At 37.0% G+C, this 26007-nt stretch overlaps 1 protein-coding gene across 4 annotated transcripts in view; it reads right to left on the bottom strand.

Moving 5' to 3' along the window:
* The window catches only part of MTMR2 (myotubularin related protein 2), a 135602-nt gene that overhangs the window by 97704 nt on the left and 11891 nt on the right, over positions 1–26007 (bottom strand). For 2 of the 4 annotated variants that reach the window (XM_066248092.1, XM_066248101.1), the window contains exon 2: positions 25104–25174. The exons of the other annotated variants lie outside the window; for them this stretch is intronic. The gene's annotated coding sequence lies outside the window, so the exon portion shown is untranslated. The remainder of the gene's footprint in view (positions 1–25103; positions 25175–26007) is intronic. 4 annotated transcript variants of the gene reach the window in all.

Here is a 26007-nt window from a genome sequence, read left to right as displayed (position 1 = left end):
TATCTACAAGAGAATCTCAGAACAAAAATAGACACAGACAGAAATTGAAGAGATAGAGAAAAATATTCCATACAAACAAAAACAAAATAAAAAAAAAAAGCTGAGGTAGCATTACCTGTACCAGACAAAACAGATTTCAAAACAAAGGCCAAAAGACAAAGAAGGTCACCATATCATACTAAAGGAAACAACCCAAAAAGAGGATATAACCCTTGTCAACATATATACACCCAACACAGGAGTATCTAAACATATAAATAAAATCTTGGTGGACATTAAGAGGAGAGATCGACAAAAATACAATCATAGTAGGAGATTTTAACAACTCAATGAAATCAATGGATAGATCTTCCAGACAGAAAATCAACAAGGCAATAGCAACCTTAAATGACACATTGGATCAGATGTATTTAATTGATATTTACAAACATTTCATCTCAAAGCAGCAAAAAAAATGCATTCTTCTCAAAGATATACCGCATATTAGGACACAAAACAAATCTCAATGAATTCAAAAAGACTGAAATCATATCAAACATCTTCTCTGATAACAATGGTATAAAAGTAGAACTCAATTACAATAAAAAAAATAAAATGAAAAACATGCAAACACATGGAGGCTAAATAACTTTTATTAAACAATAAATGGGTTAACAATGAGATCAAGGAAGAAATCAAAAGATACCTGGAGACATGAAAATGAACACAGAACAACCCAAAATGTATGGGACACAGCAAAGCAGTCTGAGAGGGAAGTTCATAGCTTAACAGGCCTACCTCAAGAAGCAAGAAAAATCTCAAATAAACACTCTAACCTTACAACTGAAAGAACTAGGAGAAGAACAACAAAGTCCTGAGTAAGTAGAAGGAAGGAAATAATAAAGATTGGAGTGGTAATAAATGACAATAGAGACTAAAAATAATAATAATAATAATAAGACAAAAGATCAATAAAATCAAGAGCTGGTTCTTGAAAAGATAAACAAGATTAATAAACCTGTAACCAGATGCATGAAGAAAAAATGAGGACCCAAATAAAATTAAAAAATGAAAGAGGAGAAATAACCACTGACACCACAGAAATACAAAAGGATTTTAAGAAAATTCTACAAACAACCATATACAAACAAATTGGACAATCTGGATGAAATGGATAAATTTCTAGAAACATATAATCTTCCAAAACTGAATCAGGAAGAATCAGAAAATCTGGATAGACCAATTATAACTAATGAAATCAAAGCAGTAATCAAATAAACTCCCAGCACATACATAGACCTGGGTATTATGCTAAATGAAATAAGCCTGGCAGAGAAAAACAAAAAAAAACCAAAAACAAAAAACAAACAATAAAACTCCCAGCAAACAAAAGTCCTATACCAGATGTCTTCACAGGTGAATTCTACCAAACATTCAAAGAACACCTATTACTTCTCAAACTATTTCAAAAAATTCAATAGGAGAAAAGACTTCCAACCTTATTTTATGAGGCTAGTATTATCCTAATTCCAAAACCAGATAAATGCACTACAAAGAAAGAAAATTATAGGCTAATATGCCTGATAAACATAGATGCTAAAACTCTCAACAAAATATTAGCAAACTGGGTCCAGCAATACATTAAAAAGATCATATACTATTATCAAGAGCGATTTACTCCAGACATGCAAAGTGGGTATGATATCTGCAAATCAATAAATGTGATACACCTCATAAACAGAATGAAGGTTAAAACCCACATGATCATATCAATAGATGCAGAAAAAGCATTTGATAAAACCCAGCACCCATTTGTGATAAAAATCCTCAGCAAAGTGAGAATAGAGGGAATATGCCTCAACATAATAAAGGCCATCTATGACAAATCCACAGCCAACATCATACTCAATGGGCAAAAACTACAAGCTTTTCCCTTAAGATCAGGAACAACACAGGGATGCCCACATTCACCACTCTTGTTCTACACAGTACTAGAAGTACTAGCCACACAGTCACACAATTAGAAGAAATAAAAGGGATACAAACTGGAAAGGATGAAGTGAAATTGTCATTATTCGTAGATGACAAGACACTGTATGCAGAAAACCTGAAAGACTCCACCAAAACATTACTAGACCTAATAAGTGAATTTGGCAAAGTAGCAGAATACAAAATTAATATTCAAAAATTGGTGGCATTTGAATATTACATCAATAATGAATTATCAGAAAGAGAAATTAAAAAAACAATTCCATTTACTATCACAACAAAAAAAATAAGGTACTTAGGAGTAAATTTTTTTGAGAGAGAGAGAGAGAGGGGAAGGGAGACAAGAAGAGAAAGAGATAAGAAGCATCAACTCATAGTTGGGTCACTTTAGTTGTTCACTGTTTCTTGTATGTGCCTTGATGGGTGAGGGGGAGTTCAAGCCAGTGACCTAGGGCTCAAGCAAGCGACCTTAGGCTTAAGTCAATGACTTTGAGCTTCAAGCCAGCAACTTTTGGGCTCAAACCAGAAACCTTGGGATCATGTCCATAATCCCGTCCTCAAGCTGGTGACTCCATGCTCTAGCTGGTGACCCTGCACTCAAGCTGGTGAGCCTGCACTCAGGCCAGATGAGCCTGTGCTCAAGCCAGCAACCTCAGTGGCCTAGATCAATGCTCTAGCCACTGTACCACCAGTCAGGCATACCTAGGAATAAATATAACTCAGGAAGTAAAAGACTTATACCCAGAGGATTTTAAGACACTGAAGAGAGAAACTGAGGAACATATAAATAAGTAGAAGCATCTACCATGTTCATGGATAGAAAAAATTAACGTTAAAACATCCATACTACCCAAAGCAATCTACAGGTTTAAAGTAACTCCTATTAAAATATCAACAGGATACCACAGAGATCTAGAATATTCCAAAAATTTATATCAACCACAAAAGACCCTAAATAGCCTCAACAATCTTGAAAAAAAATAAAGTTGGCAGTATCATGCTGCCTGATATTAAACTATACTACAAGGCCATAATACTCAAAACAGCTTGGGACTGGTATAAAAACAGACATACAGATCAATGGACCAGAATAGAGAGGCCAGAAATCAACTCACGCCTATATTATCAATTAATATTTGACAAAAGAGGCAAGAACATACATAGGGTAAAGATAGTCTATTCAATAAATGGGGTTGGGAAATGGGACAGATATATACCAAAAAATAAAACTAGACCACCAACTTATACCATACTCAAGTTACTGGAAATGGGTTAAAGACATCAATGTAAGTCATGAAACCATAAAAATCCTAGAAAACATATGGAGTAAAATTTCAGACATTTCTTGTAGCAATATTTTTGCCAATATGTCTCCTCAGGTAAGTGAAACAAAGGAAAAAAAACAATTCTATATCAACCTAAAAAGCTTTTGCACAGCAAAAAAACCCAAAAAAACCATCAACAAAATGAAAAGACAACCCACTGGATGGGAGAACATATTTGTCAATGATACAACTGATAAGGGGTTAATATGCAAAATATATTAAAAACTTGTACAACTCAACACCAAAAAGACAAACAACCCAATTAAAAAATGGGCAAAGGCCCTAAATCGACACTTCTCCAAATCAAACATACAGATGGCCGATAGACTTACGAAAAAATACTCCACATCACTAATCAGAGAGATGCAAATTAAAAACCACAATGAGATACCACCTCATGCCTGTCAGAATAGCTAGCATCAATAAATCAACAAACAAGAAGTGTTGGTGAGAATGTGAAGTAAAGGGAACCCTTATGCACATGGGTGGGGATGCAGACTTGTGCAGCCACTGTGGAAAGCAGTATGGAGTTCCCTCAAAAAATTAAAAATGGTACTGCCTTTTGACCTAGTAATCCCCCTCCTGGGAATATGTATGAAGAAACCTGAAACATTAATTCAACAGGATATATGTTTCCCTATGTTCAATGCAGCACTATTTACAATAACCAAGATCTGGAAGCAGCCCAACTGCCCATCAACAGATGAATGGATAAAAAAGCTGTGGCACATGGAATACTACTTGGCTACAAAAAAAAATCTTACCTTTTGTGAAGAGATTAAGCAAACAACACACACATATATACATACATATACATTTACACACACACATATATATATACAAACACACACACATATATATAATATATATATAAACACACAACACATATAACACATAGACAAGGACAACACTGTGGTGATAGCCAAAGAGAAAGGGGGATGGAGGTAAGCAGAGACGCACAAAGCAGGGGATAAACGGGGCGGATAAACAGGGGCAGAAAGAGACTTTGCACATGATACACTGTGCAGATGATGTTTGGTTGAGTTGTACACTTGAAACCTATGATTTTTGTGAACCCCAAAAAATTCAATTTTTTTTTCTTTTACGGAGACAGAGAGAGTCAGAGAGAGGGATAGATAGGGACAGACAGACAAGAACGAAGAGAGATGAGAAGCATCAATCATCAGTTTTTCGTTGTGACACCTTAGTTGTTCACTGATTGCTTTCTCATATGTGCCTTGACCATGGACCTCCAGCAGACCGAGTAACCCCTTGCTCAAGCCAGTGACCTTGGGGCCAAGCTGGTGAGCTTTGCTCAAGCCAGATGAGCCCGCGCTCAAGCTGGTGACCTCAGGGTCTCAAACCTGGGTCCTCTGCATCCCAGTCTGATGCTCTATCCACTGCGCCTCCGCCTGGTCAGGCAATAAATTCAATTTTTTTAAAAAAACCCTAGCCTATATGATCCCTTTTAGTTCTAACATACTTCAGGGCTTCTGAAATGAGTATTTTACCTTTTGTAATATTCACACAATATCTGGATAAATATTGAAAATTGAAATTAACTGTCCACAAAGTATATGCGTATGTATATATGTGTTTGTGTTTATATATACAGGGAGGGGCGAAAGGAGGTTTACAGTTGTTTGTATGGAAAATACAATAATTAATATAAGAATAAACTATTTCATATACTCACAACTGTAAAGCTACTTTTGCACTAAGCTGTATTTTTCTAATTATGTAATCACAACCTTAGTTGAATATGTGTGAAGACTCGAAGACTAAATAGAAATACTGCAATGTTGTGTTTCTTACAATAGAGTCAAGAGGAAACTAAACCCAATAGCTACACTTATTTCAGGAGCTCTGGGCTATCACTGTGTAAATACAACACCCCTGCTTCTAGATAAATATAAATGACATCCTATCGAGAAATATAAGCCACACTTTCTTTAAATATTTTCACTGTCCTCATATTGAGATTTTACTAGAAATTATATATAACTTTCAAAATACATTTGAAAAATATTCTAATTAAGGTAAGTAAATAATTTTTTATATTTATATTTCAAAATATACCTGTAATAAAGGAACAGACCCTCTAAATATATATAACTATGTAGATAGATATATAACTATAGATACATACAGATGATATAGGTATAGGTATAGATATAGATACGTACATAGATATAGACATAGATAGATATAGATATAGTGGTTGGCTCAGTAACTCTTCTTTCTAAATAATTTCATCAGATTTAACTGGAACAGAGGAATATAAACCCAACTGGCTTGGAACATCACCCTTTCCAGTGCCCAGTAGGGTTATGTTCACAAGCTTCTTATTCTGGGATCTGCACATTGTCTCTAACCTTGTGACCTCAGCACACTGGAACTCATATTAGCTTCAGTGGTCTGACTCAGCTGGAGTACTTCTCATCTGCCAAGGTGAAAACTGAAAACACATGACTTGCAGTAAAACGTGGCACTTGCATTTCGGACAGCACACTCATTTTTCTTTCAAACAGTACATGTGGTTTTTCTTCACAAACTGCCTTCCAAATCTGCGGACTGTATTCCATTTCTTAAGAGTTTAGTCACCTTCCACACCACCTCCATTTTCTCAGTGCCCACTCACTCCTTAATTGCAACCTGGCTCTGCCTCTACCATTCCTCTGAAATCGCTATAAATTCTCAATTCCCTTCACTAGCATATTACTTGGGTTATCCCATACCTCAGTTTAATTTAATCAGTACTCTTTAGCGCCTACTATATGCAAGATACTACTGTTCTCAGAACTTGTAGAGAAACAGAGATAAAAATACAGAGTTGCTGCCTCTGGTGAGCTTTCATTCCAATGTACTTAATTACACACAAAAAAAAACACAACACAATGTAAAATACAAAAAGTGAATGAGAGAGAAATAAAGCACCTCGAGGTTTGGAAACTGAAAAGCTTAAACACAGCTTTAATTTAGGGGCTTAAGAAAGGCTTTAAGAAAGAAATTGTACTTGAGGTTAGTCAGAATGTAGACATTTCAGTACCTTCTCAACAATTTCACTATGCAAATGAACAGCATGGGAGATGTAAGTGGAAAATTCAGAGCATATATTAAAGCTACTTTAAGGGGTAAACCAATTTGGTTGAAATACAGGGTACTTAAAACACACAATCAGAGATAAACCTAAAAAGGTAGGTTTTGATTACACTGAGGTAAGTAGGTCCCGAAAAATAAGTTGATAGGTCTGGAAGCAGTGAGACATACTGAAAGCTTCTGTGATTCAGGAAGATTATTTTAACAATAGGTCAAAGAATGAGTGGTAAGAGCAGCAAACCTGTTAGGAGACTGCGAGGAGACCTCCTCAAGTCAGAGGTACTAGGGACCCAAACGAGCAGTAAAAATGAAATAGGATACAAGAGACACTGTGAAGACAGAACCAACAGAACTTGGCAACTGACTTGACACAATGAGAACGGGAGAGAAAGGGGACAAAATATGATCCCAGGTTCAGTTGAGGGAGAAACCAGTGTGCTAAGTTAGCAAGGAAAACAAGAAAAGTCAGTAGTTGGAAGAGGTAATAAGTTCCATCTTGGAATTCTTAAGCCGGAGGTGGCATCAAAGCACCCAGAGGACAATGTGCAGCTCCCACGTTCGAGTAGACCAAAGGGTTTTAGATTTTACCTGATCATGCATTCACTCATTCACTCATTCATTCACTCATTCATTCAGGCAGGCAGGCAGGCAGGCAGTGTTGATTTACTGCTTACTCAATATTGGATGAGTGGCACTGTGAATATACACGTGATACAGCAATAGTAGGTGTGTTCCCAAATTATTGACTCAGGAGAAGCAGACTCCTAGTTAACCATCTACAGAACTGATTGCGATGAATACAATAAGAGTGGTTTAAAAATACTGTGGGATAGAGGAGAAGACTGACTGCAACTGGAAAAGGTGAGATACTGAAATGTGTGTCATTTTTGATGTACAGTGTCCTGTTAGTAAGATTTGGTGGTAGAGTGAAAGAGTAAAAACATACCAGAAAGAACAGTGTAAGTAAATCGATTATTTGGGGAAACGAATTCCATGATAAGAGTTCAAGTTGTATCCAGTAGGCAATGGAAAGCCATTACACATTTCTGAACAGAACTGTCATATATTCTGCTGCAGTTATGGAGTATCAATTGGGGAAAAAATTCTAGAGGAAGAGAGATCAGTTAATAGGCTACTGAATTAGTTCATTTAATAGACTATTGACTAGACCACATAATGATAAAGATAGAAAATATAGAAGGAAACGTTTTTAAATGGGTACACGGAAACAGCAATAGATTTTAATGTTGAATTTGAGGTTCTCACAAAATATCCAAGCGGATGTATGTGTTCATCAAGTAAGTGGAAATACAAAACTTTTCCCGTTTGGCATTCCCTGAAGAGGTTATAGCTAGGTGATAGCTAAATCCATTAGACTGAATCATGTTGCCCAGGAACAGGATACAAAGCAAGAAGGGATATGAGATTTAGTGACTAGAACTAAATTCATTTTCATTTCTACTGGAGGTAGACCTGTAGAAAGTAGACAGGATGAAAGTACCAAGAGAAACATTTAGTGAAAGCTCAGAAGAGTGTTTCAAATAAGTAACCAACAGCATGTACTGCTATGGAGCAAAGAAAATAAGAGAAAAATCTCATGGATTTATTGGATAAGATAAACCAATTATTATGTCAATGCAATCTATATAATGTTTTAGAAACAAGACCCTCATATGAATGTTTGAAATTGAGGTAATGAGGCATGGACTTCCTCAACTTCTGGCTTCTCTCTCAGTAAAGTGATCTACACCCAAACCTACTCTTTCTTCCTTAGATGATATCGTGTCCCTTCTCAGGTTCAAGGACAGTCCTTCCTCCTATGCTCTTCATCCTGTCCCATCCAGTCTCCTTTGAGAAGTATGGAGGTGTGTGTTTATATACACATGCATACACTTTACACAACACTGGACATCAAGAGAGAACTCAATAGTGATTTGCTGAATCTATGTCAAAATCATTAATAACACACTTAATTCAACCTTTAACTACTCTATTGATACTGCTTTCTGGGTGTCATTGATGACCTCAGGAACAAACCCAGGGATCATTTCTCCAGATGCTTATCCTTAACTTCTCCACAATATCTCATACTGTTGTTACAACCTCCCTCTTGGGATTCTTTTCTCTCTAAACTTCCATTTTCATTAAAATGTACTAGCTTTCTTTATACTCTAAGTTCTTGTTTTCCAGTTGCTCTCTAAATATAGATGCTCTTAACTCAAAGTTCTGACCTTGGCTGTTTTCTGCATTTATTCTCTTCGAAATATCATGGATTCCCATAGCTTCAGTTATCATATCTGAGCAGATGATTGTCAAACATATCATTAGTCTTCTTGGTCCCACATTCACAAATACTTGCTACTACTACCATCTGACCTACCTTCTCTCTCCAGCCCTATTTCTGTCTGTGATCCTGCTTGTCTACAGTCCAGCCCTTACAATGTCATTAAGCTGTGTTCTAAGTAACTAGAATTACATCGAATAATATTTTTTAAATTATTCCTTTCAAATGCAAGCATCAGCATTAGCTAACCAATTACTCTGATAGCCAGCCAGTGAATTACAGATTATAACTCTCAAGGACCTCTGAGATCATTCTAGTGAAACTCCCCTCATTTACAAATAAAGTACAGCCCAGAGAAGTGATGTGAATGGTTTGAAAAATAATATCAAATTAGTGGCAAAATCAGCTATAGAAGTAGGTCCCCTTTTGTCTAAATTACATTGCTTCTGATAGGGAGAACAGAACCGAAAGGAGAAATACCTCAGGAGACTAATTATCCAACTGGGGAGATAAAATGTGTGCATGCACTAGGCACACACACACTACCCCCAAAGATTTCTATCACATATGCTCACTGTACAAAGACGAAGTTCAGTTAAGAAAGGGCACGGAATGCTCCCCAGAGAAGATAAAGCTCTAGTGGATTTAGAAGTGGGTTAAAAAGCAGGCCCACCAGAAAGCAGTACATTTAGGGCCATTTCCAAGATTTTTTAAGTTTCTGAACAACAAACATGAGGAACAGATTTTTTATGAGAAGACTTTTAAATCCCACATTTATTTATTTATTTTATTTATTTATTTTTTTTTTTTTTTACAGAGACAGAGAGTGAGTCAGAGAGAGGGATAGACAGGGACAGACAGACAGGAACGGAGAGAGATGAGAAGCATCAATCATTAGTTTTTCATTGTGCGTTGCAACACCTTAGTTGTTCATTGATTGCTTTCTCACATGTGCCTTGACCGCGGACCTTCAGCAGACCGAGTAACCCCTTGCTGGAGCCAGCGACCACTGGTGAGCCTCGCTCAAACCAGATGAGCCCGCACTCAAGCTGGCGACCTCGGGGTCTCGAACCTGGGTCCTTCCGCATCCCAGTCCGACGCTCTATCCACTGCGCCACCACCAGGTCAGGCAAATCCCACATTTAGACTTCGGTATGAATAGAAGTGATACCATAGGATCTCAAAGTAAATGAAGGTTCCAATGACAATCTGTTATCTCATAGAATGTTACCGTTCCAACTCCTCATCTATTGTACTGTTTTAGACTACTCATTTCCTCTTACTCCACTATTCAGCGGCCAAGAGCCCTTGGACAGGATGCTCTACATCTCTAAGTCTCAGTTTCTTTATGTAAAAAATGGAGATGATAGAATCTACCTATCATTGGTCATTTATTCAGCTCCTTGCATTCCAAATAAGGCCACTCATTCCTGCCCAGTACCCAGCCTCCATCAGCAAAAGTTAGGAGGGAGTATCAGACATCCAAGTGCTCTAGAGGAGTAAGACTGTCCCTCCATCTCTCCCCTGGTCTCCCCATCACCACTGGCAAAAGTGAAGAGGAGAATCCCAGAACTGTGAGTGCACCTTACAGGACCTCCCCCTTACCTCTCCCTCAACACTCAGTCTCACCACACACCAGAGGGCAGAACTATCAGACTCTAACCCCTCTTCTGATCCCATCTTCAATTAACCACCTCCCTCCCCCCAACTCTTGTGCTTCCAGATTTCAAGGTAAATCATCAGCAAAATTTCCTCTGCTCTCCCTCTTTCCTAAGTGGTCTCTTTACCTTTCCCTCTTAACTAAAACCTGGTTTTCCCTTGAGGGCACGACTCTCCCACAGCTCTTTCAAATGAAAAAATAAGTCCTCATTTTCCCTCATAGACCCTCTCTAACCAGTGGGTTTGAAAATTAGGTCTTGTATCTCATTACCAAATTTCCAAGCTGTTCTTCCTTTCCTTGTCTAAAAATCCCAAGCATTCAATCTCATGTCCTCAGACTTACTACCCACTACCCTCCTTGGTGAAGTCATCGATCCACCATCTAAGTCACTCTCTCTTATTCAGGCTCATCATCATTCTTTCTAATATTAATACAATTGCCATAATTCTTAATGATTTCAATATGCATATAAATGAGCATGAGCATCAAACACCCTTGCCTCTCAGCTCCTTGACCCTCCTCCAGCAATCTTGTCCTCCACTCTTACCTCAGGCCATGATCATCCCCTTAACACTGGCATTTCCAATTAACTGCAAGCCCGCCTTAATTAAAATTTCAAGCATTCTACTGGCTGACCAGCAGCTCATTCTCTCTAGTATAACAGCCAACATCTTTAATTGTTCAATCCCACAAAAACCTCCATTTTTTTCTACTACCTTTCATTGACTGTTTCATGTGCTCACTTCTCTCTTTCCCTCAGTTATTCAGTCCCACAGCCTGTCAATATAAGAACTCCCTTGCCTTTGCTTCATGGTACTTACCTGACAACACCCAAATGTTAGCTAAAGCCAACTCTGCCTACTCTAGACCTGCACCCACACAGCTGAAGAGTCCCCCCCCAAAAAAAAAGAAGCATACACTCATCTGGCCTGGACTTACTTTGAATTCATGATCATTTCCCTTTAACAGTGCCCAGCAATCACACATTTCCCTTGTCCACATACCCTCTCATTCTTCTACATAACTATTTCAGATTTTTTTTCTCTCCTTACCCCCTACTACCCTCTCCATCCTGAATTTTAGTAGATAATCTAGACTATTTCACTGAAAAATACAGAAGGAATCAAAGATCTTCCAAGCATTACCAACGATAAGCTCTGCACACCTGGTGCACGTCTACAATGCCTTCCTTTCTCTCACTGGGGAGAAATTACAAATGCTCTCACTGAAAGCCAGCTCCTTCACTAAGCTTCATCTCCTCTACTCTGCACAAGATCTCTCTAGTGATTTTTCCCTCTGGTTCCTGCATCATAAAATCTTCCCTCTACTCAATCAAGGAGTCGAAACAATATAGAAACATGCTATTATTTCTCTCAACCCCTCCAAATACCACTTCATTTCTCTGAGCTTATTTGTTTGTAGTGAAAGTCTTGAAAGATGTTTATGTTCACTGGTTCCAACTCCTCACCTGGGACCCACTTCCATCAGGCCAACAAAATGCTTTTGTCAGGGTCATCAAGGACCTCTACTTTGCTAAACTCCATTGTCAATACTTAGTCCTCATCTCTGTGTAGCATTTGACACAGCTGATCCTTCCTCTTTGAAACATTTCTACACTTGGATTCCAAACACTTATGGCTACCTCACCAGTCAGCAGATACTCTCTCAGGTCTCCTGTAATAACTGCTTCTCACCTTCTGTCCTTGTAACAGTGGAGCAGCCTTAACGCTCAGTCCTTGAACTTCTTATCTTCATTATGTACAGCACCCCTTCTTAATAATCTCATTCAGCTTGAACATCTTTAACTTGATAAACCCAGACTTCTCTCTTGAATTCCAGATTCCAATAATTTATTTACATACCACCTCCTTTGGCAGTCTAACATGCCCCAAACAAAACTCCTGCTCTTCTTCCTGAAACCAGCTCTTATATATTAGCAAATAGTAATTATATCTTCCTAAACTTTTCCAGCCAAAAACTTTGGAGTCATCTTCAAAGTTTCTTAGCACATGACATGTTCAATCAGTCAGGAAATCCTGAGGTCCGCAGCTACAAAATATGCCCAGTATCCAGTCACTTTTACCCCTTCAGCCACGACCGCCACCCTCTCCCTCCTGATGATTCCAGTTCCCTGTAAACCAGTCTCCAAGATTCTGCATCTCAGTCTGTTCTTAACACAGCAGCCAGTGACTGTTTTTGAAACATCTGATATAGTCACTCCTCTGCAAAAATAAATCTGCCACTACCTTCCCATCTCACTAAGAAGAAAAGCCAAAGTCCTTAAAATGGAGTCTAAGGCCTTTTGCAATCTGCCCCCACCCTTACCTACCTATCTCACCTTCTCCTACTCTCCCTTCCACTGCCTGGCACCACGCAGGACTCCTACTGTTCCTCACACACACCAGACAAGTGCCGACTTCAAGATCTATTTAATATGTTTGTTATCTAATTCTCTTCTCACAGATATCTCCATTTTTCCTTCATTTTATTCAGCTTTTTTTTGATGAAATGTTACCTTCTTAATGAGATTTTCCCTGGCCCTTTTATTTATAACTGCAAACCACTCCAAAGCCACCCACTCATTCTCCATTCCCTTCCTCCTTTATTTTTTCCTATAATACTTATCACCATCTGACATACTTTTTGTTTTACTTATTTTCTGACTCCTGCATTTAGTTAACACTTACTGAGTGCTTACTATACCAGCAACAGTTTGCATACTTATAAAGACTAAATAAAATAATGAATGCATAGAGTTTAATATATTATCTGACAATCAGAAAAGCCAACACAGTGTAAAGCACTCCAACAATTCGATGCTTAAAGAAGAAAGATGTTGCCTGACTGGGTAGTGACACAGTGGATAGAGCATCGGACTGGGATGCAGAAGACCCAGGTTAGAGACCCCAAGGTCGCCACCTTGAGCGAGGGCTCATCTGGTTTAAGTAAAAGCTCACCAGCTTGAGCCCAAGGTCACTGGCTCGAGCAAGGGGTTACTCGGTCTGCTGAAGGCCCGTGGTCAAGGCACGTATGAGAAAGCAATCAATGAACAATTAAGGCGTTGCAACGCGCAACGAAAAACTAATGATTGATGCTTCTCATCTCCCCGTTCCTGTCTGTCCCTGTCTATTCCTCTCTCTGACTCTCTCTGTCTCTGAAAAAAAATAAAAAATAAAATAAAAAAGGTGTTAAATCATCCATTATCAGAAAATCTCTGCCAGAGAAAATTTAATGCAATTTCTTAAAAACAAGAAAACAAAATACTCTCTAGAAAAGTAAATTTCCTATCTCCCCTCTAGCAACCAGTTTTAATTATTAAATCTCTGTTGGAAACTCAGATCCTTTCTGTTTCCATGGCAAACGCTGTGTACTATTTTATCTCATGACCAAAAAGGATGACTATAGCTAAGCATTTAATATGTACATTATTAAATGTAACCAAGTAAAACCCATCTTCACAATGATGCAAGGGACACTTTGGTAAATGCTAACAGATGAAACGACTCTCCCACTCCAACCAGGACATGTAAAGTTAATCTAGGAGAAGAGAAAGAAAATTAGGTATCATAAATCATGGAAAGTCATTTAGCCTCATAGATCCCCAATTTCATATTGCAAAGTGAGGATAAAAATATTTCTGTCCCTATCTCATTGGGTAGTTATAAAAACCAAATGCAAATGCTATCTAAACCATAAGATTCTCTTATATGTAAATATCTCTGTTTAAAAACCCAGAGGTCAGGGAAGGGAAGGAGCCAGCATCCTGCAAATAATCACATGATATATGTGGAAAATGAAGTTACTGTTAAAATGTGTAGGAGTTGGCCCTAGCCAGTTGGTTCAATGGACAGAGCCTCAGCCTGGCATTTGAACATTCCAGGTTCAATTCCAAGTCAGGGCACACAAGATAAATTAACCATATGCTTCTCTCCTTCTCCTACTTCCCCTCTGTCCCTCTTCCCCTTCGGCAGCCAGTGGCTCAACTGGTTTGAGTGTCAGCTCCAGGCACTAAGGATAGCTCAGTTGGTCTGAGCACATCAGCCTCACACACTAAAAATAGCTCAGCCAATTTGAGCATTGGCCCCAGAAAGGGTTGCCAGGTGGATCCTGGTCAGGGTGCATACAGTAGTCTGTCTCTCTATCTCTTCTTCTTCTTACTTAAAGGGAAAAAAAAGTGTAGAAAAATGTAAAGGGAAAAAAATATGTCCCCCTCACCACACTACTATTTAATTAATAGCTATTTCTTACAGATTCTTTGCTAATGTTTTCAAGCAAGTTTATGTGTTCTAGTTTGATAAAATGGACAAACAATAAATGTTTATCAACAAAACTTCCCAAATAAAAATCAGAATTCTTTAGAGATTAGCATTTTACAACCTATTCATTACATTAATAGCAATAACAGGCCCTGGCTGGTTGGCTGAGTGGTAGAGTGCCAGCCCGGCATGTGGGGCATGTGGATGTCCTGGGTTCGATTCCCAGTCAGGGCACACAGGAAAAGCGACCACCTGCTTCTCCACCACTTTCTAGTCTCTCTCTCTCTCTCCCCGCCCCCATCCTGCAGCCATGGCTCATTTGAGCAAGTTGGCCCCGAGAGCTGAGGATGGCACCATGGACTCGCCTCAGGTGCTAAAATAGCTCCTTTGCCAAGCAACAGAGCAATGGCCTCAGAGGGACAAAGTGTTGACCCTAGTGGGCTTGTCGGATGGAACCCAGTCTGGACACATGTAGGAGTCTGTCTCTCTGCCTCCTGTCTCTCACTATATAATAAAATAAAATAATAAAATTAAAAATTAAAAAATAGCAGTAAATTAGTAGGCCAGATCTATTCACACTAAAGTTAAAGGAATAACTGATTTATAAGGAAAAACATTAAATAAAGAAATATATATTTGAGATTATCAAATCCATCATTACAAAGAAAAAAAAGACTTGTGGAAAAATCACAAAAGTCAAATAATCTCATTTTTGACAAAAGCCAAAGTGGATAAACTTTGGCCACACAAATGAAAAGATGACATATAAAGAATTAGTTTCAACTACTCTTTTTTAAATAGTTCTTAGTTTCATAAGTTTCAGAGAGATTTCAAACAGTAAAGATGTTAAAAACTGTATTACTATTCAAATTAAATTCATAACCTTTCCATAATATCTGCTTTAATCACTAAATGCCACCTCCCTCTAAACCCCTGCCACCAAAAATTTTTTAAATAATTTTTTCCCCAATATATGGTTAGTTGAAAAATATAGCTATGAATCCAAACTAAGAAATTATTCTCTATTAGCCATATTCCTTTTAATTGACAGGCTACAAAAAGGATCATCTCCTGAATCCAAGGCTTTTTATCATATGTGGTCTCCAAAACAGAGCAGGAGTGTTGCCAGAGGTGAGGGCCTTGTGAAGGTTAACATTCAGTAAACTCAATGCCATGATGATATTCAAGTTGTCAGAAAGAGCTGAAGGGTGAAACTGTTACACAGACGGTGTTGAAGTTCAAATCTAAGATTGTATGATTCAGAGCACAGACACAAAATTCTAGTATCACAAATGAATCGAAGCATTCTAGTTCTAAATACTGGAAACACTTGCTAAACTGGCTTTTACAATTTTTAATATCCATTTTATCTCTTGAGTCAATGCCCTAAATTTACTCTCCCCCCCCCAACATACACACATTTAAACAAATAAACTATTGTCCCATTTGAAAATGTGATTCAAAGACGTGTCCTTCAACATCATTTCTCAGCTATACCCCATAAACCTTCCCCACAGAAAGGCCCTCATGCAGCTGCAAAAGCACGAACTTTTCTCATTTTTACTTAGTGTGGGCACTTTTCTGCCCAAACCTTTAATCTGATATTAATTTATCGATTCTTAATCGATATTAAGAAATAAAATTGTAATTATGATTCCCTTGTGTTCTTTTAAATCCTTTAACAGAGGTACCAGAAAAAAAAAATACCCACTGACAACATTCAAATATGTAAGCCATAAATACACAGCAAATCCCCAGGCCCTGGGTAATTTAAGAGTAGTTAATAAGAATAATGAAGAGTTAAGTGTACTTTGAAACAAAAACAATCACACGGTAATTCCTCACAGGCAGGTAAAACCTAATTTCTGCCATCAAGAGCAGTAATAGCTGTATTAGTTTTAGTCAAGTGTGTTATGTCAAACAAAATTATAAAATTATAAATAAACACATTTTAGAAACTAATGAAGTTGTTATAGAGAATATTTTCTCAAAAGCAACAAAACTGATAAAAAAATATAACTAGCACTGTGGAATACTCTTGTTAAGAATAATCAATTATTCTTTATATGTATATTTATTCATATGTAGACTCTTTTTCCCAAGAGGCTCAAAATATCTCTTAGACTAAAACTGCAATTATATTCCAATGTACTAAATTTTGATTATCAACTCCTAGGTAGAGCAGTTAAAGTATGTAAGCATTCAAACAATTTACAGTCATAAATGCATATACTCCAATGTGCAAAGCCATGGCCCCTGTAAATGGAAAGTCACTCTCACTAGATTTCCCCTCTATTCAACCAACTCTCTATTCCATCCTAACCTCTATTCTCTTTATTCCTAATTTAAAAGAATCAAGTCAATATTACTTAAATGTTAAATTCTGGGTGCACACTTAGATATGAGAGAACAGAACTTAGGTTGATAGTAAGAAAGGCATAATATAGGCCAGCACTAGTCACACTCTTTTTTCATAGGCCTTCCACTATCTCAGCCTCGATGACACAGTTTTTCTTCCACCACAAGATCAAAACAGAAATCCCATCATCTCTTAGTCATTCCCACACATTTACTGGCCTGCTGTTATTATAACAGAACGTCTTTTTCCCTTTGCTCACTATTCCTATGAGCAATGTTCCACCCTTTTGGTCTCACTTCTACTATTTTGAAGTGTACTAGCTAGGTGAAGTTATACAAACAAATTATTGGTAGCAGGAGAAAAATTATAAACTTTTCAAAATAGTATCATTAAGATACTATACTATAAAAGTACTTTTTATATTTCTATTTTTTTGTTTCAGTTAGTTTTATTTCTTAGTTCTACTTATTCCTAAGAATTATTCAAGCTAAAATCTTGAATATTAAGAAAATTGTGTCTTAATAAATGAATCTGGGTACCTACTACAGCATATTTCTTGACTCAGTACTACTGACCTTACAAGCATCAAGCTGCAAGGCAGAGAGAGAGTCTGTCTCCAGACATTAGGGATTCACGCATCATCTCCACATCCTCCCATGCCTCACAGCACCCCTCAGCTGCCGGGGAAAGGTGGAGACTAAGAACATCTTCCTCCAACTCCCTCTTAGGCACCCTCCCCCCTGTACTTCCCACTCTTCCCTTCCATTTGGGGAACAGGAACTTCCCAACTCTCCTTTTTCATACTCTTCCACAGACATTTACTAGTATCATCAACGTATTATGCACCAGAGATCGAGTTAAAAACTGATTCATTTTCTTCAAGGGACTTACAGTCCAATGACAGTACCGGACATGTTAAGTATCTCATACTCTGCAGTGTGGGCATGAAGGGATATAAAAGCTGCCCCAGAAACACAGAAGAGAGCACGAAGCACAGACCACACAGGGGCTGAAACAGGAGCTTTAGGGTCACAGAGACTTAGTTTCCTCATTTAGCAAATAATAGTTCAAGTAAGTAATTTAATCTGAGTTCTTTCTTATAAAATTAGACTGAAATAAGGATCAAAAAGCATGATCTATAGAAAGTAATTAGCACTAAATACTTAACTGGAAGAAAGTGTTCAACAAATAGCTCTGTAGAAATACAAGAGCACCCTCTTCAGAAGAGAAAACAGGGCAAAACAGAAATAAAGGTCTCCTTTTAAAAAGGAATCCACTAATTAAATTAAAACGAAGGTAAGTACTTGGCCCTAAAAGTACTTTTTCCTTAAATCTGTACTGTAAAATGTCCTCCTCTAACTAAGAAAACCGAATGTACAATTTTTTTAACTTAAAAAAAAAATTTTAGTTAATGGAGGAACCACTTAATACAAAGGACAAAAATCAGGAATAAAATTTTAAAAAATATGTTACACATATACACACACACCCCCAAGCACATACATACATATACTCCATGAAACTTTTAATATATTCAAGCAGAAGCCTGACCCAAAGCTTCAATCACAAAACCAGTTCTACCACCACTATTTTTCAGTGTAACCATTATCAAAGCATGGACCCTGTCTGGCTCTGCTGGTTGGCTGGATGTTTAATGGAATTACTTTACTGTCTGTCAATCCCAATAACACTTGGAGGTATTTCACAGTAATGGAAAGAAAAATAAATTCCAAGCACTAACAGATGCCATAAATATATTTATATTCCTCTTCTGATACAACTCAAAATCCAATAAAAACATTTCTAGTAAAAGTGAAAAAGTATTTCTGAAAATTAGAGATACAGATAAATATTACTAGCATTAGACACTCTTAATTCAAAACAATCTGGAAACAAGTCATATATATTTCATACCATAGTAAACCAATGCCTCCAGAGGACTTGGGAGAGGTTGCATTTCTCCAATTTACAGTCATTACTGACCATCTAGTCATTACAGTAAGATCCCAACCACTTGCCTTACTTAAACCGCTTCACTCCTACTGCCAATTTAATTTTTCATCAGTATTCCACAGAAAGAAAAGGCTCTTTTAAAAAGTAGTCTCTTGGAAGTAATGTCCTGAATACATACATATGCGTCTGCTGATGAACATTAAAGCATGTGTTCTATATTCTGACTGTGAAGAAGCTTTTCCAGCAATGCAAATTTTGCTCTCAATACTACACAATGGACTAGTGTCATAAGCACTGTTGATGTGCTATTAGTCACTCTGCTGAAAATTTTATTTAAAAAAATAATAAAAGGCCTGTAGTGTGTAAAAGCATTTGCAATACAAAAGACTTATTGTTGGACTACTTGCAGAATCCCCAAAATAGAAAAGTAACTCCCCAAAACAAATTAATTTACAGCTTACACTTAATTTTAAATGTTACCCCAGAAACCTGAATTTTTTAACTTAACCAATCTATAGTATAAGAGAGAAGGCATGAATGATCTTATCACTGACAGAGATGAGAGACATTTTGTATTCTTCAGAGAAACAAAGGGGATTTGATCTCTGGGACAGCTGTGGCATGTTGACACTTAGTCTGGAAAACCCCAAGATCCTGAGGTACACATGACCTTGGGCACAGTTTAAGTTGTATTATTTTAAGGTCTATCTACTCTATTACATTTCCTAAACTGAAAGTCAAGGTATATGATTTGGTAATGCAGTAGCAAGTCTGAAAAACCAGGTTGTATAAAAAATAGTGTACATGTGTCTTTTTCTACAACAGCACTGCTTCTTCAAAGATCTTATCTGAAAACATAAATAAAGAAAACAGGCAAAACTCAAAGTATTTTAGCCAAAATTAGTGTGTACAGAGAGGATCGGGTAACAACGGCAGCGCAGGAGGGAGCTTGGGTCCCAGCAACAATCAATCCCAACCCTGTCAGCAGACCCTTAAAAGAGTCTCTCAGAGCCCCTTCAGAAATCTCCGACTCAAACTCAGACAAGAGCAAAAATGAAAATTCATATGGATTCATAAGTAGCCTGGAGGGGATGTTATGTACATATCCGTTTAACTGAGAAAATGTCATACTAAACTGGTCAGATCAAAGCACACACTCTGACATTGCATTTTCTTGTACAAACACTTCTAACCCAAATTGAAATGTAAGGTCAGAAACACTAAAAGAGGCGGGTTGACCTGTTCAGTCAACACTTGCTCAACAAACACTTTACCTGGACAAACACAGAAAATAAAGGAAATTCATGTTTTGATAAATGATCTCAAATGTTTAATTTTCTCAACCCATCATGCAAATCTAAATTCATTATTAAAATGAAAAAGTCATAGAGCCATTCTTCAAACTATCCGAAAGATATTTTTGTTATCCCTAATTATTACTATTAACCAGTCACTCCCATTTTAGTATAATGAGATATAACTTTTCTGCACAAACCTGAAACCATGTAAGTCAAGGTAACACAGGTATTTTGTTTAGTTCCCAAACACTAAGTTAAAAAACATTCTATAGGAAAAAAAGATCATTCATTGTCTCTTTCTCTCTCTAGCCTGGAAGGTTAGGTTAAAAATCCAAAGCATTGGCATCAGTCAGTGATCTATCCCACCATAATTTTGAATACTGTTCCCTATTTATCAAATTATACTGTTCACAAAAATTAGGGGATATTTTATCGCTTTATAGTCATTTTGAAGTATCCTCTAATTATTGTGAGCATTATACTTAGTAAAATCATAAAAAGATGCTACTTTTTTTCTTATATTTTTTGCTACCTGTGTAAGGATAAAGAAATTGTCTTTTTAAATATTAAAGTATTAATACTTAACATTAGCCATGTTTTTTTTTTACAAATGTTAAAGTACTTTCATATACATTATCTTCCTTATAAAAATATATTACCAACTCTGGGGCTAGGATGCCTGTACTAAATTCTGGTTAACCACCTTTTGTGACTTTAAGGAAATTACTTAACCTCTCTGTGCTTCAGTTTCCTTATCTGTAAAGTGGGATACTGATCATTCTTATACCTCACAGGCTTGTTATAACAATTTAAGTGAATAAATGTCAACTACTGAAAACAGTGCCTACCACATGGTACACACGACATAGCTGTTAGATTTTTAAATTATTGCCGTCATCGTCAACCATTATGTTTAGGTCTGCTAACAACCCTATAGAGACAGAATAGCAGGTTAGCACTTTACTCTTTTCCCAGACAAGGAAATATGTCTCAGAGAAATCAAGTGACTAATCCAGAGTCACAGGTAAGGAGCAGAATCAAAACTAAGGAACTCAGGACTAAGAAATCATCAAGACTTTTCACTACACTGTGTTGCATCATATCACACAGTTTATGTTCCGAGTCTTTATAGTTCAGTATACCTCTAAAGACCAAAATCATAACTCTTTTAAACATTTAAACACTCAAATAATTTTAGGCACCAAACACTGGTGGCCATGCTAAGAATGAGAATTTTATCCAAAAAATACCTGCATCTCTTTTAAGTATTTTTTTAGTAGCAAAATGAGTCAGTCTTCTAAAGAGAAGCACACACGAAATAATTAGGCTGGCTAGACAAGATGAACCTTTCATCAGTTTTCCAGTATTTAGAATTTCTTTTAAATACCAACACATTTATCCCATGAAACTTCCATGTTTTGATTCATGCTGGGCAGTAGAAACAGGATGGCATTTAGAGTCAAAGTTCCAGTTCCATCTTTTCAAGCAGGGGACATTGGACCATGTCACTTCTCTAAGCTTCATTTACTCATCTGTCAAATGAGGACCTAGCTCACAAGGCTGTTATAATAAATAACTGAGATGATGTAGGTTAAACAGCTTTGTAACTACAAAAACTATGCCAAAATGTGATAACATTACTATTAGCCACTTTGATTACATTGATCACTCATTTACTCATTCATTAATCATCCTTTTACTTAGAAAATTGCTGACAAAACTCTTCCAAAATAAAAGTACCATTCTGGTACTTTGTGTATTACACTGTACAGTGTGTCTGTAAAGTCATGGTGCACTTTTGACCAATCACAGGAAAGCAACAAAAGACGACAGAAGTGTGAAATCTGCACCAAATAAAAGGAAAACCCTCCCAGTTTCTGTAGGATGATGTGGCAGCATGTGCGCATGTGCGGATGATGATGTAACACCGTGTATAAAGCGGAGCAGCCCACAGCCATGCCAGTCGAGATGTGGATGGTACAGAGGAAAGTTCAGTGTGTTCTGTGGTTCGCTACATTCGAATCCGTGACCAAAGTGCAACGTGAATATCGGCGCGTTTATAACGAAGCACCACCACATAAGAATAACATTACTCGGTGGGATAAGCAGTTGAAGGAAACCGGCAGTTTGGTAGAGAAACCCGTTCTGGTAGGCCATCAGTCAGTGACGAGTCTGTAGAGGCTATACGGGATAGCTACCTAAGGAGCCCTAAAAAATCTGCATGAGACCACATTGAACTGCACTGAATAGGTATGAAACTGGGAGAGTTTTCCTTTTATTTGGTGCAGATTTCACATTTCTATCATCTTTTGTTGCTTTCCTGTGACCGGTCAAAAGTGCACCATGACTTTACGGAGACACTGTATTAAGTGACAATCTGGATTGAACTAGTACAGTGAAAGAACTTTAAGTAATCTGCAAAGTACCTATTCTAATACCATATGCTTAAAGGAAATGCAGTAAATCCGAGCCACAAAAATAAGAGAACAAACCAAGTGACAGTGTATTTTTCTCTCTGATTTTAAACAATAATAAACATTTTTAATTAAATCACAGGGAAACCTAGTGGACATATTATCATCATAACACATTATATTTGTGTGACACTATGGTTTTCAAAGCATTTCACATATATCATTATAGAAATACAATCAATGTCTCTGTTTTACCTCAAGTGTATTTTAGCATCCATAATACTTCCACTCTCAGGCAATCCCTTAATGTTAGTGTCCTCACATCAAAATGGAGTAATTAGACAACATAAGAGGTAAGGTCCTTTTTTAGAGCTATTATATTTATAATTTTGAGTCTGTGATTACAAAAAAGACAAAAAATTTTAATGGTAATTATAATATATAATAAACTTATTAAAAATGATTTTAAAATGTCACTTTTTTAAATCTTACAATTAAAACATATCCAAAATATCCAGAAAATTGGGTAATTGTATTATATAGTTAAACTCAGTAAATTTCAGAATTGCACAATATGTTAAATAAAATTGGATAACTGTATTTACTAATGTAAGGTTATAATTCAATACCTATCAAATTACTATATACAGTATAGTAAAAAAAATATACACAATACCAAAATTAATTCACACTCCTAAAGATCAGGAAATACTTTAGAATATTGCAGTCCCTCAGTGATATTGTGAATACAAACCACAACAATGTAGTACTAAAGATGTAAAATAGCTCGAATTATTTAAGGTCTCTGGCTTGGTATATAAAGCATCAGATTCTGTACCAAGCAAATAAAACCACTCCAAATAGTATTTCATAGACTCCAAAGAAAAAAACAAAGTTTTTTATACTACCTATATCCATATGTTTTCATACTACGGTATATACTATTCATACTAGAATTTACCAAACACCTATTTACAAAGCACTATGCTAGCTACTACCACCATTCAAAAATAAAATTAACAGCATAAAACGTAAAGGTCAAGCAAGGATAGTGCAATGGGGAGTAAAAAGAAAAAGTGTTTTTCCTCTACCTGGACTACCTGGGTTTTTTCCACCCAATGATTTCAAAATCAAAATCAGTCACATAGCTGACTCATGATGAAGAAACAGTACATGTTTTTCATGCAGATAACCAGTATGTGATTTCAATTAATTTTTTTAGGAAACAATGATCAATTAGTTATGACTTTATATACATACAGTGAAGCTGTCACAACCAACAAAAATCAGTACGTAACTTAGTGAAGTCTAGAACTGAAGTCAGGAGATCACTACTTACACAGCATTAAATATAATAGCTCTGTGACTTTGGAGGAAACAATACCAATCTTATCTGGCCTTCTAACCCTCACTGTGCCTTTGGGTAAGTTACGAAATTTCTCTAGGACTGTTCCCACATTTACAAACTTACAGAGTTGGGACTAGAATCCCAAAGTATCTAGATGAGTGGTTTTCACTTTAAGTGAAGATGTTGGGGCCCACTCTCAGTGATTTAAAATGTCTGTGCTGGAATCTAGGAAACTAAATGTTTACCAAGCACCACAGATGACTGAAATATGCAGGTGATCCTCAGCCACACTTGAGGACATGACAAGTCCTAGTCACAGTAAATGATCTCTTATGCCTTTAACTGTATAAAAAGATGACATAATTTGTTTTGGTGCCAAGATCTTAGGAATTCTGGATCTACCATACTGTGCAGAACACAGTAGATGCTAAACAAATATTTATAGAGAGGAAGAAGGGAGGGAGGGAGGGGATCAGGAAAGAAGAGAAGGAAGGGAGAAGGCCAGCAAGCTAACTGGTCATATTTTTAACTAAGAAATATACAAATGGTAGTAAAATTAAAATTGGGTAAAATACATATCAGCAGCTGGAAAGCAAATACTTCAGTTTCTACAGACATACAATTTTTTTTTATTTATTTATTAATTTTTAGAGAGAGAGGAGAGAGAGAGAGAGAAGGGGAGGGAGGAGCAGGAAGCATCAACTCCCGTATGTGCCTTGACCGGGCAAGCCCAAGGTTTCGAACCGGCAACCTCAGTGTTCCAGGTCGACGCTTTATCCCACTGCGCCACCACAGGTCAGGCCCTACAGACATACAATTTTTTTTACACACATACAATTTTAAATATAGCATGAGCCCTTGTCAAACTGCAATGTGATGAGGAAAAGGAAAAAAACAGTACACGGAAGCCAAAGAATTCCAATGGAAAATTACCAATGACTAAAACTTAGTCTCAGTTTTTCCCAGGAAGAAAAGAATACAAACTTTTAAGAACTGGTACTTGAACTTGGGATGAAAGTTTGCAATTACTGGTTATTCACACATATAAATTTCATTTATGGTAATATATGAATTCCAGAAATATGTTGGCAATATTAACTTTTGTCCATTTTTTATATTCAATTTTCCCATTCACTTACATTATAATTTTTGAGATGTTTTATCTTCACTTCTGATGATCTTCAAATGTCAATGGCTCTTAACACATTAACTGTAAACAAACACAAAGGAACTTAGGGGAATTCAGATATTTAAGGAACCCTACAAAAAATATTCTGCACTACTCTGCAAACCCTGTGAGGGTGAGGCAGGGGCGGGTAGTGGGAGGAACTCTGGCATTGTGTTCACTTGCTTCACAATTTATCTGACAGTTGATGTAAAACTCTTCTCTTGAACGGCAATGAGACTGTCCTCTTAATCATGAAGCAAAGAAAATCAACCTATTTTCTGTGGGAAGAAGAAAAATACAAAGCTAGAGAAAAGTCTCTCCAAACACGGACACACTGAACTCAATACTGTGTTGTGCACCTTCTCCTTCTCCTCCTCAGCCGTGCATCAGTCAAGGAGACTTATGTTCTTGTCTCCCTCACCCACTCACCCAAGGCTGGGGTGGCCCTCTAACTACCAAGTACTGGCCTGGCCTGGAGCACCAGATCTCCAGGCTCCCCACAGCACATAGAGCCTGGAGGTAAACAAGTCTGGGGTCTAATACCAAACTGCTCACCCTAATCTTCAGTTTTCTCATCTGAAAAATAGAAACAATAATACTGTTTATTTTATATAATTATAAGGATTATAGGAGAATATTACATATGAAGGAATTTAGCACTGTGCCCAGCATACAGCAAGAACTCAATAAATGTACAGTGCTATCATTTATATTATTATTATTAATTTATTACTACAATAACAATCTACTCCTTGAAAAGCAAAACTTATCTCAGGTGTTTATATTTTTAAGTACTACTACCATTGGTTATAATTGAAGAATATTATCTAATACCAGTAACTGAAGACATCAATATGATATAAAATCTCATTTTT

The sequence above is a fragment of the Saccopteryx bilineata genome, chromosome 1 (genome assembly GCF_036850765.1).
Source record: "Saccopteryx bilineata isolate mSacBil1 chromosome 1, mSacBil1_pri_phased_curated, whole genome shotgun sequence".
Taxonomy (NCBI): Eukaryota; Metazoa; Chordata; class Mammalia; order Chiroptera; family Emballonuridae; genus Saccopteryx; species Saccopteryx bilineata.
This window is presented reverse-complemented; position numbering and strand designations above follow the sequence as displayed.